At 36.8% G+C, this 11343-nt stretch overlaps 1 pseudogene; it reads right to left on the bottom strand.

The window, feature by feature from the left end:
* Positions 1 to 414: 414 nt before the first annotated feature.
* Positions 415 to 11343, bottom strand: part of LOC112397403 (UDP-glucuronosyltransferase 2B17-like) — a 13392-nt pseudogene continuing 2463 nt past the window's right edge.

Raw genomic sequence — 11343 nt, 5'->3', positions numbered from 1 at the left:
CTTCTGTGGCCGGACCCCCAGGTTGGGAAGCCTGATGTGGGGCTCAGAACCTACACTCCAGTTGGTGGACGTCTGTGGTATAAGTGTTCTCCAGTGTAAGTCACCTACCCAGCAGTTATGGGATTTGATTTTATTGAGACTGCACCCTTCCTACCATCTCATTGTGGCTTCTCCTTTGTCTTTGGATGTCAGATATCATTTTTGGTGAGTTCCAGTGTCTTCCAGTCGATGATTGTTCATCAGTAAGTTGTGATTCCGGTGCTGTCATAAGAGGAGATGAGAGCACGTCCTTCTACTCTGCCATCTTGAACCAATCTCCTATAATCTTTTAAGTATGAATTTTTCAAGATATTATCTCAGTTTTTTTCCCTCAAAGTTTCTAGTTTCTAAGAGTGGAGTTATCCATGCACAGTTTTACACGTTTTTATATAAAGCTAGGAACTGAAGAATAATACAAGTGATAAAATTTAAAAAAAGACAATGCCACATTAATTTTCACTGACCATTATATGCTAAAATAGGCAAAGTAGCAGTTTATGCTTTCAGGAGATCTAACTGCATTTTATACAACGGAAAACACTAATTTAGAAGGTATCGAATATGCTATATCCAGCCCAAAGAATTCATGGTTACTGAAATTCTCACTTCTCAATGGGATGAAATCCCAAGGAATCCTAGGTTACTGGGGCAATTTTTTTTTTAAGGTAGGTGGCTGTCTATTACTTGTCAAGGCAGTCAGCCTGATTCCAGGCTGTAGAAGATAAAAATTGTTTGGGTTGTTTTGGGGCAGTTTAGATCATGCCTGAAGGTGGAAAGTAGTTCACCACTAGTGAGAGAGCTCAGATGGATTTATACTGTCATAAGAATAACTATAGGATTTACCAGGGAGCACTTCTGTAATTTTCTCTGTGCTAACCCTGACTACTCCCATGCTTTCCAGTTTTTGCCTCTCCTCTTCCTCCCCACCTCTGAGAAAGTAGCTGTTAATCCAATTGGTCAGAACCGTATGTTGATTAGGCCAAGTTGTTAATGGGCAGGACTAAGAGACCTTAAATTCAGAGCCTATGCCTCTTCCTATCACCCTTCTCTGCTTTAACAGGAAACAAAGCATGGCTCCCAGGGGTCTCTCTTGGTCTTTTACTCAACGACTGGTTTTAAGACACAGACCTACTAGAGAATGGACTTGAGGATACGGGGAGGGGGAAGGGTAAGCTGGGACAAAGTGAGAGTGGCATGGACATATATATACTACCAAACGTAAAATAGATAGCTAGTGGGAAGCAGCCGCATAGCACAGGGAGATCAGCTTGGTGCTTTGTGACCACCTAGAGGTGTGGGATAGGGAGGGTGGGAGGGAGGGAGACGCAAGAGGGAAGAGATATGGGGACATACGCATATGTATAACTGATTCACTTTGTTATAAAGCAGAAACTAACACACTATTGTAAAGCGATTATACTCCAATAAAGATGTTTTAAAAAGAAAGAAAGAAAGAAAAAAGATATATGCTCTTTTCATCTTGGGAAAAGAGAGAGCAGGAACAGGAAGAAGGATTTGAATCTTTATGCTTCAACTCAGCCTTTTTCAAAATTCTATTTTGAATATTGAATATCGAGTGCAGCTACTAACTGAACTGTAACACAATGTCTCTCTGCTGCTCAGAACTTCCACAGTCCCCCAGGAACTCCTCTGGGAAAAATCATCATTTGTGGAGTTAGATTTGGACATTCTTGTGTTCTTACTATTAATTTAATAGCACTGAAACCTCACACATAACCTCTAATACAGAAGTGTCTCTGAGAACAAAGTAAAACTTGAATTGGAATATTTAAGCACATGAGTCCCCCTTGCACTATTTAAAAATTTGACTTCAAAAGAAAAACAGATATACCAGTTCATTTTGATCTAATTGTGTTATGAAATTCTCTCCCCCTTGCAAAAACTATTTTAATGGACCCACTCCATAGACATTAAAGAGAGTCATTCAAGTAGTTGTTCAGCACAAAGGCAATGTATCATACCTTCTGTGGAATCTGGGCAGGGGCCAATACAATCATGTTAGCTTTTCCTTCTGGAAGGTTTTGGACCATTGAGCCCAAACTAAATAATACAATGCCATCTTCTCCAGAGCTTTGGACAACTTTTTGATTTCCTGAAAAGAAATAATTTGCTGTACTACAAAGGGGCATCAGCATAGAGAGAAAGAGAGAGTTTTGTTTGTTTGTTTCATTTATTCTTGTTTTAGTTTGTTTGAAGGAAATGAATATGTATATTTCTAAAGAAAGAAGTATTGTTAGAATGCCTCATCTTCTAACATGCCAAACCTTAAACCCCCTTGGAAAAAGATGTGTAATATGAAATCTATTTTCTTTAATCAATGTATAATCATTGACTACTAGGCAAGTATGGTGATTTATTTATTACTTATCAACAAGAGACAGCAGTAAAGTGAAAGTTTCCAGTGAAGAACATTTTACGTTGTGACAGCACAGGTTTAATTTTCTTAAGTGAGTTTTGAAAACAGTGTAATTTTTATTCCATGTCTCAAACAATAGCAGGACCAGGAATTTTTTTTCTAGTTATGTGTTAAATAATGCTAAGTTCCAGCAACAATGACTTAGTAATTTGTCCCAGGATGACAGGATTGTGACCAAGTAAAATAGTGTGCTTATTAAAACACGAGGCTTGCTCACCCAGACAAAATTCAAGACCTGACCTCACTGTGTCCAACAATCCAAAGTTATGCCTTGAACTTTGCCCAGTCCCAAACTGTTCCTTACTTTACAAATTCTTCCTCGATATCACCAATCTGGCCCCAACACCTTAGAATTATCTTCCCCTGACTTTCCTCTGCTGAAAAGTAATAAAACTCTGTCAAAGTGCTGTTCTTGTTTCCTATAATAAGTCAAATAAACCTAGCCTTGCTTGATCAACAAGGTATTTTTTGTTTGTTTGGATTTTTTTTGGTGTTGTTTGGAGGAGTTGACAGAAGACAAATATTTAAAAGGACCTGAATTCCTAACAGAGAATCTGTCTGTAGCTCGGCTTCTTGAGATTTTATGTCATTCTATGTCCAGTGTATTTGTTACTGAATTGGTCTACTTTTCTTCTTGGCAGTTTTCAGGATGTCTCTTTTGGTGTACAGGCTTTCCTGATTATAAAGGCTACATATGATAATATAACCTGATTATGAGGTTACATATAATTGCTTTGGTAAAAGAACGAAAGTGCTCTTGTTAAATCATCTATATATAAATAAATGACTCTGAATTTGTTAATCACAATTTATTATTTATTTATTGGTGTTTCAAATTCCCAATATTGACAGGTTCCCTAAATTTAATCCTCAGTTAAGATTCTGATCTATTAAACTTCTGGTGATATTACATTAATTGACTGAAAGAGAAAAAGACTGATGAAAGCAATTTTCCTTATCTTAAAATATTATTTCCTTTTTCTTTCTACCTCATGCTCTGATAACACTGGGCATGCTATATTAATTTCATCTCTCTTAAGGAAATAGCTTTTCAAAACTTCCTGTAGTTTTTTTTTTTTTTTAACTTCCTGTAGTTTATTTCTCTCTATTTTCATTCAAAACCTAATGAAATTACAATATCAAATATTATCATTATTTTTATATGGGATGTTTAAATTTTGAGTATAAATTTAATTTTACTTCTGATCATGGCCCAGATATTTTAAGGGAATTAATGCTATGACTTATAATGAATGTGACAGATTTTGCCTGTAAATTGTTTATTTTGGGTGGATTTTACTCCACGAGAGTGTGATTTATTGGGTAAAACATCTGATCAGGCTATCTATGAACTAATTGGGGCTCATGACATAACGTTATGGAAAACTTTCATTTACATTTTAAAATTTGTAGCCTATTGTGCAGGTTAATACTAAACTAGGCACTTCCTCTCTGATATCTACTTTACTTTATTTGTTTCCAAGCCTAGCTAGTGAGGTCAGGCAGTTTACATGATTGAAATAGAGCTATATCTTTATGCATTACTGGATGATTTTTAATGCACCACTACAACCAATTCCTGAGAGAGGCTTATTTCCATGAATTGTATTATCAGGATACAATAATTTCTGTTCTATTTTGTGCTGTGAAGTTCTTTGATCTCAAATATGATGAGAACAAATTTTTGGGAAAAAATATCATGAGTTTGCCAGTATGACACATACACAAGTGCATATATCAGAAGGAATCCCTCCAGTCTAGATACTAGTGAGACTGCTTAAAGCTTCAAATACAATTTTAACATTTTCTTCTTCTTACTTTGGTTTCTGAGACAAATTCCTTTTGTCAAAAGGGGCACTAAGAAATTTGTCACAATAGCTAATATTTATCAAGCACTATGTCCTTGGCACTGTGTATGAGCTTTATGTATCCAGTCGATTCTTTTTATTCTTAGTAATTATGTTCTATAAAGTTGCCACAAACATGTCATTTGTGAGTAATGAATCACTGCTCCTGGTTTCACCCAAGCTTCTTGTCGCAACATTTTTGTCAACTGCTCAACACATAAGCTGGTTTTATGTGTGTTTCTGTTTTAAGACACCTTGTTTAACATATATTGTTGATTCATCAACACTGAACTCATAGCCAACAGTGCTATAACTCATGGAATGGAATGAAGATTATCTGGCAAACATATTTTCTTCCTAAGGCACATCACAGCCTTCTTTTCCAGAACAATAGAAAACATGTCAGCACTCTCCTTGGGGGGCCATTCCAAACAGCGACATCACCAACAAAAAGCACTCAAATGCAAAAATGTGGCATTAATTAGACCTGAAATGGACACTTATTTACAGTAGGAGAGCGGCAACAAAAAGGCAGAGGATTGCCTTGTTCAATGCTTAACTGGGAACATGCACGTCCAGTGAGTAACTTTTTTGCTGCTCTGTATATAGCTATGAATGACCATGAAGTACTAAAAATATTGATTCTGGGGTTACAAATAAATTTTAGTGAGTAGGAAAATTTGAAAATACAGAATCTGTATATAATGAAGAATTACTGTATTAGACCATTTTATTCTCACACCACTCCAATGAGATAGGTAAGTAAACCCCCTCCCTCATTTTTCTTTTTTTTCTTGTGCATCCATATTTTATAGGAAAGGCACTACCGGCAGGATTTGGCTTTTGTATATTTCCTAGCTATCATAGTACCATATATTAAAGCACCAGATTCCATAACCTTTGAATACTCTCACATATTTCCACTTTTAATATCACATTATCAGAATTTAATTCTTTTAAATACCTCATTGCAATTTATTTTAATAAAATACAAGAGATAAGCTCCCACATTACCTCAGTTTTATGCATTTTGTGATTTGTACTTGATTGTAAATAACTATTTAACATTTATAGTTTTTCTGGCTGACCAGTCTATAATATCCCTAAGGACTACAACTGTGTCTATCTCATTCACCCCTCCTTCTTCATTTCGGAGTGTAGAATCTGGTATCTAGCAGACAAAGAATACACATTTGTTGAAAAAAAATATAATTTCTTTTGTGTTGGAAGACTTTTTTATAGTGGCTATATCCACACAATCTTGCATTTCTCTCTTACTTTTCACGACTGTTATGTAGCTCAGAATGTTCAGTGATAATAAAACCTGAAACACATAATAGGTGAGGGCATGGTGTGAAGAAATTTTATATATTGTCCGTTTCTTTTCCATAAGACAGTATTTGGACTGGGAATAGAAAACTATTCAAGACACCAGTTTACCTTAGGCAGTGGTTTGGCAGGTTTGCTGTGGAGTCTTCCAACAAATTCAAAATTTGGTAAGAGTGGGTGGAGAAATTCAAAGTCCCAATAGCTACTTATCAGTCAAATATCAGTTTCCCCCATCAATTCACACAATTTAGTGAGTCTTCCTGAAAAAGAAAATAGGAAAATGAATATATGTAAATTTGTATCCATTTTTTCTTAGAAGATATAGCAATAAAGCTTCAAGTCTGTGTTGGTCAAGATGAACAAATAATGCCAGTGTTTTATAATTTAAACAAACGTATATACAGAAAAAAGAGAAGGAAAAAAATACATGTTAAGTGAGAGACTTACATAGCTTACAATAACTTCTCCCCTCTGCACCTTTGAACCCAGGTTCAAATAATTGTTAAAGATTAATTCTTGTTTTATGTATTACATGTTCAAGGTAACTAACAGATTTTAATTCTAAGTCAATATCTCTCTGTAATTATTTAAGTATGTGATGAATATTACATTCTAAATGGTCATTTTCCTGCATAGCATTGTGCTTGTATCACATTGATGATATTTGTGCATTTTTACTTAATGCTCTAACATTTTAAACTTTTGTTTTTTTTTAACTAACTGAGCATCCCCATCTTCCAAGGATGACCCAGCATTGTGTGACTGCCATGGACCTACTGGCAGGCAAGCCCCTGGTGCTAATAGGTTAGAGAGAGGCTTCCAAAATGGTGTTTGCCAGTGTTAGCATGGTAGAACAAGATCCCCAAAATGGCTGCCACCAGAGTCTCCATCCCTAGGTGGAGTCCCAGCTGCACAATGCCTCTCCAGGAGACTCGCCAAGATCAGCAAGTGGGTCTCACCCAGTTGCCTTTTTAACTACTGCCTCTTCACTGGGACTCAGACTGTGTGAGATTTTGTGTGCACACTTTGAGAATAGAATCTCTGTTTACAGGGTCTCCTGTTCTCTCGAATGTAAGCCCGTCTGGTTTGCAAAGCCAGACATTCTGGGGGCCTGTCTTACCAAAATGGGGAGCCTGAAGTGGGGGCTCAGACCCCTTTCTCCTGGAGGAGAACGTCTGTGGTTGTGATATTCCTCCTGTTTGTGGGTGGCCAACCCCAGGGTGTGGGTCCTTGTTAGACTGCATCTCTGCTCCTCCTACTTGTCTAGTTGTGGCTCCTTCTTTATATCTTTAGTTGTGGGAAATCTTTTATGCTAGTCTTCAAGTTGTTCTCAAAGATAGTTGCTTTCTGAATAGTTGTATTTTGGTGTGTCCATGGGAGGAGGTAAGTTCAGGGCCTTCCTATTTCACCAACTTGATCTCACCCCCATAGAGATTGTTTTCTAAAGATTATTAATGATTTTCCACATTAAACAAGGACCTGCAGCATGATGAATTTGCACTGTTCACACTTATTTCAATCTGGTCTCCAGTGTCACTTAGCTAGCCACCAGAGAATAAACAGGTTACTCATAGGAAATTGAATTTCCTCTAGGAGTATAGAGAAAGGCAAGAAGAGAAACCTCAGTGGTTTAAGAAGCTTCCCTAATGATGCATATATCACTAAGAATGAATAACCTTCCCTTGCATAACTTAAAGTCTCACACTTTCTTGTATGTTTTAAAGAAGAAAGCTTATTGTGGGACTAAATTCTTGGACCATCTGTGATCAAGAAATGGCATGATGAATGAGGTGCACTAAATGAAATGATGTCTTTCACTTCCATCTCTATGTCATTTATTTTTTCTGTCCTAGGAAATTTGAAACATTCTGACTGTATCAATTACTACAATCTAATATAAAGGGAAGGCTGCTTGATAACTGCCTAGAAAGGATAGGAGGCTAAGGAAGTATCACATGATTTAGACTGTGAAGTGTTTTCCCATATCTAAACTTGTCTCTTTGGTCTCCAGAAAAATTATAAATACTGGAAAAGCTAAAAATAAATATTATGAACAAGTGGGAATGAGTGATAAAGGAGACTCACCTGCCCAAAGCTGAAAAATATTCCTTTAGTGTTTATAACTTGGTCAAAGGATCTCCTTTGTTAGTTTCTATTCCTAGAATAAATCAGCAATGCTGTGATGGCTTCTTATTCAAGGAATGACAAAAAACTTCTGGAAAGTCAGACTGGAACACTGTCTTGGTTGTAAAAGTCTATTTGTGTCAATCGCTTTCACCTCTGTCCCCTTATTTACCTACAATTTCTCTAAGCTTTGGATTTTACCTACAATTTCGTGGCTTTGGATTATTTGCTTAGTCATATTCTCACAGACCAATGCACCCTCCCCATTCACAGCCCAGCATTCTACCTTGATTGTTATTTGGTGCCCTGTTTTCCTTCCCATTTCTGTGCATGTGCTTATTATGGTATCTCATTTAGGAGCTTATTTTCTATGACTTATGCTTCCTGATTAATTTTTATCTTAGAAACTTTGGTCTTTGGGTTATTTGTTTAGTCTTTTATTCCAGATAGGCCTACTCATCCTCCCACTTCATTCACCAACCAGCTTTCTACTTTGATTGTTTGGCATTTGATGCTCTGTTTTCCTTCACATTGCCTTGCATGCCCTGGCAATGGAATCTCATCTAAGAGCTTATTTTCTATGATCTGTGATTCTTGATTAATTTTTAGCAGAATTTGTTCCTGAGACGTTGACCTTGGCTCTATTCTCCAAGCCACTACGTCCTATAACCTCATATACTATATATGTAATCAAAGTTTAATGTTTATATAACTCGGATATTTATTTCCTTTGTAATTGTAAATTACCCTTTTAAATATTCTTAGGCATTGAGAGTAATTATGAATTTCTGTCAAGGATGGTTAAGATCAACTTGGAAGGGATACTTTTCTTAGGTTTCCAAAATTTTTACAATACTTCCCAAACACAAAGATGCTTTATATGTATCTATGAGTAAATGGTGGTGAGTGAGCATCTCTCCTGGCAAAAATGTTTGGTTAGTTCAGCGGTATATGCTGACTATGGAGAGTGTTTGTTATAAAGACCACCAACATCAAGAAAAACTAATCTTCTTGGTCTTCTGTATTGCAGCACACTTGGTGCTTAGCACAATGTTTCTCCAAATCGTACATGGAGTTTTGAAATTACAGTCTCATGCTTTTCTTTCAGTTAATGCAATATACAAGTGCTTAGGTTCAGGGGCCAGACTGCTGTGTTTTAATCCCATCTAGATCACTTCTTCCCCAAGAGAACCTGAGTAGGTTATCTTACTTAAGTTTCCATATTTATAAAATGACGAGAATAATAGTGCCTATGAACAGGATTTCTATATGTCTCTTTCATGAGTTAATAAATGTAAAGGATGTAAAAGATTTCCTGGAGAAGTGTAAATTCTCAATAAATATTTACTAATTTCCTTCTGTGCTTCACCCCCCCTCAAACAAGAAGAAGCTCAATAAATATTTATAGTTGAATGAATGTACTCACAGAATCAAGATTAGAAATCATCCAGATATGAAAAATATTCTGGAACTTTGCCTTTTGCTTCATTTTTCAAACTGTAGTGTTATAGAATCAGAAAGCAGACATTGATAATTCTAATATTAATCCCCAGTGTTTTAGGTTTGCTTAGCAAATGACTTTTAATCCATTGAGAGGGAAGGAGTAATACTAGATAATTCCCAGAGACAACTCATCCACACTAAGTAATTTTCCTTCTTAATAGATAGATGATGGAGATGTTAGAGATATTAAAATAATAGAAGAACTGAATCTAGAAGAGAGATATCAGAGACTTTGATGCTGAAAGCTGAAAGGAACTTAGGTATAAGTTCATAAAATGTTTAATTTTTTTTTTTTTCTTTGCGGTACGTGGGCCTCTCACTGTTGTGCCCACTCCCGTTGCAGAACACAGGCTCCGGGCACGCAGGCTCAGCGGCCATGGCTCACGGGCCTAGCCGCTCCAGGGCATGTGGGATCTTCCCGGACCGGGGCACGAACCGCTGTCCCCTGCATCGGCAGGCGGACTCTAAAACGCTGCGCCACCAGGGAAACCCTAGAAATGCTTAATTTTAAAGACAAGTAAACATAAAGTTTACACAAAGTGTCATACTTTCTTGTACATGAAGTAGATTTTTTTTATTACACCCAGGTTTAAAATTATATTTAATCATGACTGACTTTCACTTGATTTTTAAATATATTTAATGAAGTTTCTTACTATAGTATATTAAAAGTGGCTACGTAGTCTTTGAAACTCCTCCTATTGACAGGTGGAGGCTACTTCTTCACCTTTTGAATTTGGGCTTGTGTTGTGACTTGTTTTACCAATAGAAGGTGGCAGAAGTGATATTGTGTGACTTCCAAATCTAGGCCTAAAACTTTCATACAAACTATTCTAGAATTCTTCGGTCATGTGAAAAATTCCAAGCTTTTCTGTTGGAGAGGTCACTTGGAAGAGACAATCATAGTATCCTGCCAATCTGCCAAATCCCAGCCATGAGAGTGACACTTTCTTGGACTGATCCACCGCAGCCAAGCTGATAACTAACCGTAGGCTAATGAGTAAGCCCAGACAAGCCTCAAAGAAGAAACATTTCCCTGAGCCCAGACCAAGTTGCTGATTCATAGGATCATGAGCAAATGATACGTTTGCTCTTTTATTTTATTTTATTTTTTATTATTTTTACATCTTTATTGGAGTATAATTATTTTTTTTTTTAAGGAACCTCCATACTGTTCTCCACAGTAGCTGTATCAATTTACATTACCACCAACAGTGCAAGAGGGTTCCCTTTTTGCCACACGCACTCCAGCATTTATTGTTTCTAGATTTTTTGATGATGGCCATTCTGACTGGTGTGAGATGATATCTCATTGTAGTTGTGACTTGCATTTCTATATTGGCCTGTAGTTTTCTTTCTTTGTGATGTCCTTGTCTGGTTTTGGTATCAAGGTGATGGTGGCCTCGTAGAATGAGTTTGGGAGTGTTCCTCCCTCTGCTATATTTTGGAAGAGTTTGAGAAGGATGGGTGTTAGCTCTTCTTTAAATGTTTGATATAATTCCCCTGTGAAGTCATCTGGTCCTTGGCTTTTGTTTGTTGGAAGATTTTTAATCACAGTTTCAATTTCAATGCTTGTGATTGGTCTGTTCATATTTTCTATTTCTTCCTGATTCAGTCTTGGCAGGTTGTACATTTCTAAGAATTTGTCCATTTCTTCCAGGTTGTCCATTTTATTGGCATATAGTTGCTTGTAGTAATCTCTCATGATCTTTTGTATTTCTGCAGTGTCAGTTGTTACTTCTCCTTTTTCATTTCTAATTGTATTGATTTGAGTCTTCTCCCTTTTTTTCTTGATGAGTTTGGCTAATGGTTTATCAATTTTGTTTATTTATGATCTTGTCTTTCTAGTGGGCAGGTCCATATCTGGTGGTGTGTTTTGGGGTGTCTGTGGACTTATTATGATTTTAGGCAGCTCCTCTGCTAATGGGTGGGGTTTTGTTCCTGTCTTGCTATTTGTTTGGCATAAGATGTTCAGCAGTGTAGCTTGCTGGTCGTTGAGTGAAGCTGGCTGCTGGTGTTGAGATGGAGATCTGTGGGAGATTTTCGCCATTTTATATTATGTGG

Source organism: Neophocaena asiaeorientalis, unplaced genomic scaffold (genome assembly GCF_003031525.2).
Source record: "Neophocaena asiaeorientalis asiaeorientalis breed wild unplaced genomic scaffold, Neophocaena_asiaeorientalis_V1.1 scaffold445, whole genome shotgun sequence".
Taxonomy (NCBI): domain Eukaryota; kingdom Metazoa; phylum Chordata; class Mammalia; order Artiodactyla; family Phocoenidae; genus Neophocaena; species Neophocaena asiaeorientalis.
Note: the sequence above shows the minus strand (reverse complement) of the source record. Positions and strands in the feature narration are given on the sequence as shown.